An 8,295-nucleotide genomic window follows, 5' to 3' on the forward strand; every position below is an offset into this window, starting at 1 on the left:
AAGAAAGGATTACGAGAGAATATGGGCTTGGTCCTAAGAATGAGAGACGAGAAACATTAACTGAGTTCGGAAATACATTTCAGCTAGTAAAAGCGAATATTCTGTTGAATAATGCCAAGAAGTGGACGTATACTTGGAAAAGGATGGGAGATACAGGAAGATCTAGTCAGATTCTATCATGGTCATACAGAATTGTAAGGCGTACGCAGGAGTAGATATACATTCAGATCACAATTTAGTAGTGATAAAAAGTATAGACCAGTCAGGAAGAATCAATGGGTAAAGAAGTGGAAAACGGAAGTACTAAGAAATGAAGAGATACACTTGAACTTCTCGGACGCTATAGATACTGCGATAAAAAAACAGCGTAGTCGGCAGTTCTGTTGAAGAGGAATGGACATCTCCAAGAAAGGACAGTCACAGAAGCTGGAAAGGAAAACACAGGCACAAAGAATGTAGCTGCGAAGAGACCATGTATTACACAAGAAATACTTCAGTTGATGGATGAAAGAAGGAAATACAAGAATGTTCCGGGAAATGCAGGAACACAGAAATAAAAGTCACTGAAAAATTAAATCCACAGGAAGTGCAAGGATGCGAAGGCGGAATGGCTGCATGAAGAGTGTGAAGAAATCGAAAAATAAATTATTGTCAGAAAGACTGATTGAGAGAATAGAAAAGTCAAAGCATCCTCCGGTGAAATTAAAAATAAGGTTGGTAACATTAAGAGTGCAATGGGAATTCCAGCGTTAAATGCAGAGGATAGAGCGGGTAAGTGGGAAGAGCATGCTGAAGGCCTCTATCAGGAGGAAGGCTCATTTGGTCATAGAAGAAGAAACAGGAGTCGATGTAGAAGGATAGGGGATCAAGTATTAGAATCAGAAATTAAAAGAGCTTTAGAAGGCTAAAGATCAAATAATGCGGAAGGGATAGGTAACATTCCATCAGAATTTTCTAAAATCATTGGGGCAAAAGGCAACAATGCTACTATTGACTTTGGTGTGCAGAATGTGTGAGTCTGGCGATATACCATCTTACTTTCAGAAAAATATCATCCACACAATTCCGAAGACTGTTAGAGCTGACAAGTGCGAGAATAATCGCACAATCAGCGTAACAGCTGATGCACCCTAGTTGCTCACAAGAGTAATACACAGAATAATGGATAAGACAATTGAGGATATGTTACATGACGATCAGTTTGGCTCTAGGAAAGTTACAGGCATCAGAGACGCAGTTAGGAAGTTGGGGTTGATAATGCAAGCAAGACTAAAAAAGAATCGTGATTCGTTCCTAATATCTGCCGACGTGGTAAAAGTGTTCGACAATGTCAAACGGTGCAAAATGTTCGAAAGTCTGAGGGTAAACTGCGGGTAAACTGCAGTGAAAGACGGGTAATATACAATGTGCACAAGAGGCAGGAGTGAATAATAAGAGCGGAAGACCAAGAACGAAGTGCTCATACTAAAAGAAGCGGAAGACAATGAGCATTGCACCCTTGGCCTAAGGGACGCCGTCACAGTAGCTCATCGTGTTCGATCATAAAAGGTAAAAAAGCGTCTCTGATAAGTAATCAAAACTTCCTCTGTCCCGAGTTACAAACCTGCCACCGATAAAATTTTGATTAATAATTAGTATTGGCGACCAAAGACTTCCGGCATAATAAGTCACCCTCACTCTACCAACGGACTTGTCAAAGAGGCCGGAAGAGCGGACAGAGGCTCAGGGCACTCTCTTGTCCTTGGGATGGGAAACTGCCCCGAATAAAGGCGGAAGAATCAGCACTGACAAACGACATGAGGATGCAGAAGGCAATGGAAACCACTGCATTAAAGACACAACATGTATCCACAGGACATGTGGCCTATAATTTAAACAGTGTCATGATGATGTCTTCATTGGCAAAAGATATCGGAATAGCCTCCACTAGGGAGTATGTTACCGTGAACAGCTCAGAATTAAAGATGTTCTTATCAGAATCGACAGAAAAACAACACCGACAACAATAGTTCAGGGATACATGCTGACGTCGCAAGCTGAAGATGAAGAGATAGAGAAAGAATATGCGCATTCTGAAAAGGTAATAAAAAGATAAAGAGAGATGAAAGTCTAAGTCATCGGGAACCGGAATGCAGTTGTAGGGGAAGGAGCAGAAGAACGGGTTACAGGGGAATATGGTGCTTGGGGCAGGGAATGAGAGATGAGAAAAAGTAATTGAGTTCTCTAATAAATTTCACCTAGTAATAGCGAATACTCTGCTCAAGAGTCAAAAGAGGAGGAGGTATCGCTGTTTAGTTACATTACATCATGGTGAGACAGATTCGGAAATCAGGGCGTACCCAGGAGTAAATGTGACTCAGATAACAATCTAGTAGTGATGAAGAGTAGGCAGAAGTTGAAGAGATTAATCATGAAGAATCAATATACAAAGAAGTGGGATACGGAAGCACTAAGGAATGAGAATATACGCTTAAAGTTCGCTAAGGTTACGGACACGGCAGTGAGGAATAGCTCAGCAGGCACTACAGTTTAAGAGGTTTGGACACCTCCGAAAAGGGAAATCTCGGAAGTTGGACACAGGTACAAGGTAGGTAACTGCGACGAAACTATGGGTAACAGAAGGAATACTTCAGATGATCGATGGAAGAAGACGTACAAAAATGTTCAGTGAAATTCGAGAATACAGAAATATAAGTCGCTGTGGAATGAAGTAAATAGGAAGAGCAGGAAGCTAAGGCGAAATGACTGCATGAAAAATGTCAAGAAATCGAGAAAGAAACGATTGTCTGGAGGGGTGACTCAGAATATAGGAAAATCAAAACAATGTTCGGTGAAATTAAAAGCAAAGGTGATGACATTAGAGTGCAACGGGAATTCCACTGTTAAATGCATAGGAGAGAACGGACAGGTGGAGAAGGTAACTTGAAGGCCTCTATGAGGGGTGAGATCTGTCTAATATGGTAGAAGAAGAAACAAGAGACGATTTACAAGTGATAGGGATCCAGTATTAAAATCAGAACTTAAGAAAGCTTTGGAAGACTTAAGATAAAATATGGCAGAAGGGATCGATAACATTGCATCAGAATTTCTAAAATCATTAGGTTAAGTGGCAACAAAATTACTGTTCACGTTGGTGTGTAGAATGTATGAGTCTGACAATATACCGTACGACTTTCGGAAAAATATCCACACAATTGCGAAGATTTCAAGAGCTGACAAGTGTGAGAATTATCACACAATCACTTTAACAGCTCATGAATCCAAGTTGCTGATAAGAATAATACATAGAATAATTGGAAAGAAAATTGGGAGTGTGTTAGATGACGATCAGTTTAGCTTTAGGAAAGGTAAAGGCACCGGAGGGGCAATTCTGACGTTGCGGTTGATAATAGAAGCAAAACTAAAGAAAAATCAAGATACGTTTATAGGATTTGTAGACCTGGAAATTGCATTCGACGATGTAAAATGGTGCAAGATGCTCGAAATTCCGGGAAAATATGGGTAAGCTACAGGGAGAGATGGATAACATAAAATATGTGTAAGAGCGAACAGGGAATAATGAACGTGAACGATCAAGTACAAAGTGCTCGGATTAAAAAGCGTGTAAGACAAGCATGTAGTCTTTCACCAGTACTGATCAATCTGTATATCGGAAACGCAATGATGGAAATAAAAGAAAAGGTCAGGAGAGGAATTAAAAATCAAGGTGAAAGGATATCAATGATACGATTCGCTGATCACTTTGTTATTCTAAATGAAGGTGAAGAAGAATTACATGATCTGCTGAAGGAAATGAACAGTATGATGCGTACAGAATATGGCCTGACAGTCAATCGAAGAAAGAAGATAGTAGTGAGAAGTAGCAGGAATAAGAACAGCGAGAAGCTTAACATCGAGAGCGGTGGTCACGAAGTAGATGAGGTTAAGGAATTCTGCTACCTAGGCAGCTAAATAACGAGTGACAGTAGGAGCAAGGAGGACATCAACAACACACTAGCACTGACAAAAAGGGCATTCGTAACCAAGAGATATCTACTAGTATCAAACATAGGTCTTAATTTGAGGAAAATTTCTGAGAATATATGTTTGAGCATGGCATTTTGTGGATGTGAAATCAGAACGGAAGAGAATCGGAGATGTGGTTCTACAGACAAATGTTGAAAAAAGGGTGAACTGATAAGGTAAGGAATGAGGAAATTCTTTGCAGAATCGGAGAGGAGAAGAGGATACGGGAAGTACTGAAAATATGGAGGGACAGGGCGGTAGAAGATCTCTTAAGACGTCAGAGAAAATATTTCATGGAACTAGGGAGAGCTGTAGAGGCTAAAAACTGTAGTGCAAGACAAAGATTGGAATTCACTGAGCAAATAACTGAAGCAGTAGGTTGCAAGTGCTAGTCTGGATGTAGAGGTTGGCACAAGAGAGGAACTCATGGCAGGCTGTCTCAAAACTGTCAGAAGACTTCTGACCAAAAAGAAAGTGCGTTCGTCACAATGGAGGAAAACACATCGATACTAGAAAAATTTAGTGAGGCTCAGAATGCAGCGAGCCGTCATTAGCAAGTACACTCTCTCAGTGGCTTGCATAAGCAGCATCACCCACTATATAAAGTAGGGCCGTGTAGTTGGGGTAGCACGCTGCACAGCACTGTCCAGGCTGCTGGCTTGCTTTGGGCTGCAGAATATAGCACGGGTTAGGACGGCACTTAAAGCTGTAGCCTCCAGGAGTATCGACATCAAAGTCATCTACCTGTTCCTGGCTTCGATGGCAGCCTCCAGAAACTGGTACTCAGCCACAGAGGAACTGGGATGCGCTCAGCCCAGGATCGGGCCCACTGCAGAGGTGGTCATCAGCAGGGAGACCCAGTAATGCGACAGCGTTAAGTCATCTGCTTAGGGTTGCTTGCGCATGTGACTGCCTGCCGTTACTGGAGAGGAAGCCCTTGGCAGATGACTGATAAATTCCATCTGGCTCTGCTTTACTCTCAACCTTGAAGTTAGCAAATGGTGGAGATGGCGGTGGCTCGCCAATATGGTCGTATACAGAGAATGTCAGCGAGCCTATGAGAACATCTGAGAACAGTGATCTGACGCGGGAGTATTTATGGGAATCTGCATGCCAGTAGCTGTCCGACGGCAGAAAATGGGCATTAAAAGCTTAGTGTCACCACAGGGTGGGGACAACAGTATTCATTATGATTCTCTCCTTTAATCAGCTCCCGCTGGAGCCTAGCCAGTCCTGTAGCATCGCTTATTTCATATTGCAGATGCGCTCGACAGCTTTTCCCGCTTTGTAATATTCCTGAAAAAGCACTCTTCCTACTTCATAGGGCGTGTTCACCACAACGACGACATCCATTTTCCTATGAAATCGTTTTACTGCATTACCGCTGGGCAGTTCGAACCTCCAGACGTGTCGTGCCCATTATTTAATTACTAAAATGGTGTTTAATTAATTTGTTTGTCATTGCTTTACGTCGTGCGTGTGTGTGATTCTACATTTTATATTTGGATTAGATTCTTGGTGTTATTTAGTAGTTTATTATGGGAAATGCAGCCACAAAGCGTTTCAGAAAGCGCTGCTAAATATTCTAGCCATCTTCGAAAGCTATTTTTGTACACAAACTCAATTAGGCTAGCTTAAATGTAAGTGAAAAGCACTATTAGCCTGCTTGTGTCATTTTTGTGCTTTCCTTATGTAGAACCTGAAATATCGTCTTCTTGTACCTAAATCGATCCTTGCTAAGGTGAAACATTGCTGAAAATCTAATAAAGATGGGAGCAGCTGTAAGTTATTTCCATGAACCACCAATATAAATAGCATCAGATTAATATTCCAACATAAATGTAAATGTCGTTTGACTAGGGCATCCCGTCGGGCTGACCGTTCGCCGGGGGCAAGTCTTTCAATTTGACGCCACTTCAGCAACTTGGGCATCGGGGGGATGAAATGATGAAGATTAGGAGAACACAACATCCACTCCCTGAGCGGAGAAAATCTCCGAACCAGCCGGGAATCGAACCCGGGCCCTTAGGTTTAAAATTCCTTCGTGCTGACTACTTTTTTTTATCGTTGTGTTTGGTCTTTGCAGACGTCACATGACAACCGTTCACTTGTTGATCCTTCCACTCAGATTTTTTTATTACAGAGGCCAGCCGGCTCTCTGACCGAACACGCTGAGCTACCGTGCCGGCTTCACTCAGCTACCAGGGTGGTCACTTCCAACATCATTAATATATTACAAATTGGAAACATCATCCTAACACTTGACTAGCGTCATAGATCTATTTATATGGGGAAATACTTCACTGTAGGTTCCACTGCACCTCATAGAATGTGCAAGCCTGAAAAATGAAATTAAAAGATTCTACTGTCAGCTGGTAGTTATTGAGACCGCCTGTTTATTAGTCCTTGTGCTTCAGTACTTAGCATAGTATTTTAGCCAACATGCGTCGTCTCGTGCAGTTGTAAGCTTGGTCAGGTTGTTTTCGCAACAACGGCTCATGCGCGCCTACCACGAAAATGCGATCTGTCTGTTTACCACGCTATTTGTAACAACACTGAAGAGCCAAAAAAAAAAAAAAAAAAAAAAAAGACTACCTAATATTTTGAAGGGGCCCCCAAGCACGTAGAAGTGCCACAACGCGACGTGGCATGGACTCGACTAATGTCTGAAGTAGTGCTGGAGGGAACTGACACCACAAATCTTTCAGGGCTGTCCATAAATCCGTAAGAGTACGAGGAAGTGGAGAACAGCACGTTGCAAGGCATCCCGGATATGCTCAATACTGTTCACGTCTGGGGAGTTTTGTGGCCAGCGAAATTGTTCAAACTCGGAATAGTGTTCCTGGAGCCACTACGTCGCGATTCTGGACGTGTGGGGTGTCGCATTGTCTTGCTGGAATTGCCCAATTCCGTAGGAACGCAGATTGGAAACGAATGGATGCAGGTGATCAGACAGGATGCTTAGGTACGTGTCACCTCTCAGTGTCTAGACGTATCAGGGGTCCCATATCACAGCAACTTCACACGCCCCACACCATTACAGAGCCTCCACCAGCTTGAACAGCATACTGCTGACATGCAGAGTCCATAGATTCATGAGGTTGTCTCCATACCCGTACACGTCCATCAGCTCGATACAATTTAAATCGGGACTATTCCGCCAAGGCAATATGTGTCTTCAACAGTCCAATGTCGGCGTTGACGGGGCCAGACGAGGCGTAAAGCTTTGTGTCGTGAGTCATCAAGGGTACACGAGTGAACCTTCGGCTCTGAAACCCCGTATCGATGATGTTTCATTGAATGGTTCGCACGCTGACACTTGTTGATAGCCTAGCATTGAAATCTGCAGCTGTTTCCTGAACCGTTGCACTTCTGTCACGTTGAATGATTCACTTCAGTGGACGTAGCTCCCGTTCTTACAGGACTTTATTCCGGCAGCAGCGTTATCGGAGATTTCACGTTTTACCGGATTCCTTATATTCACGGTGCACTCATGAAATGGTAGTACAGGAAAATCCCCACTTCATCGCTACCTCGGAGATGCTGTATCCCATCTCTCGTGCGCTATCTATAACACCACGTTCAGACTCACTTAAATCTTGATAACCTGCCATTGTAGGAGCAGTAACCGATCTAACAACTACGCCAGACACTTGTGGTCTTATATAGGCGTTGCCGACCGCAACGCCATATTCTGCCTGTTTACATGTCTCTGTATTTGAATACGCGTGCTTACACCAGTTTCTTTGGCGCTTCAATGTATTTAGGCATGAATATAGGATTGAGGCACTTACTTTCAGAGTTACAATGATACTTCAGGCTGTTTGAGTGTGTGTGTGTGTGTGTGTGTGTGTGTGTGTGTGTGTGTGTGTGTGTGTGTGTGTGTCTGTGTGCATGCGTGCGTGTTTGGGTGTGCGTTTGGGTGTGTCTGCTGTAGACGTGTCGCCAATGTGTAAATGTTGCAGATTCCACTCACTACATAATTTTTTGGATAAATGCTTTTCAACATGGCGCATATAACTGAGATCGTTTGAGTACTTCTGAGCCAAACTGGCTGCTCTGGGACTGTAGTGCAATTGGATGTTTCGAGTAAAGCAACACATTGTGATTCACTCTTTCATTTTAATACCATTCTGTTACTGCCTGGAGTGGTGAGGAGGAAGAGTGGGAGAAGAAGGCATGGTTTATTACGAGTTGAGCGTGCAGTGCATAATAAGGCCTACGACGCTATTGACAACAGTGATAATATAAGGGTGGAGAATGTGGCACCATGTGTAGGGCAGCGACTTG

Source organism: Schistocerca nitens, chromosome 5 (genome assembly GCF_023898315.1).
Source record: "Schistocerca nitens isolate TAMUIC-IGC-003100 chromosome 5, iqSchNite1.1, whole genome shotgun sequence".
Taxonomy (NCBI): domain Eukaryota; kingdom Metazoa; phylum Arthropoda; class Insecta; order Orthoptera; family Acrididae; genus Schistocerca; species Schistocerca nitens.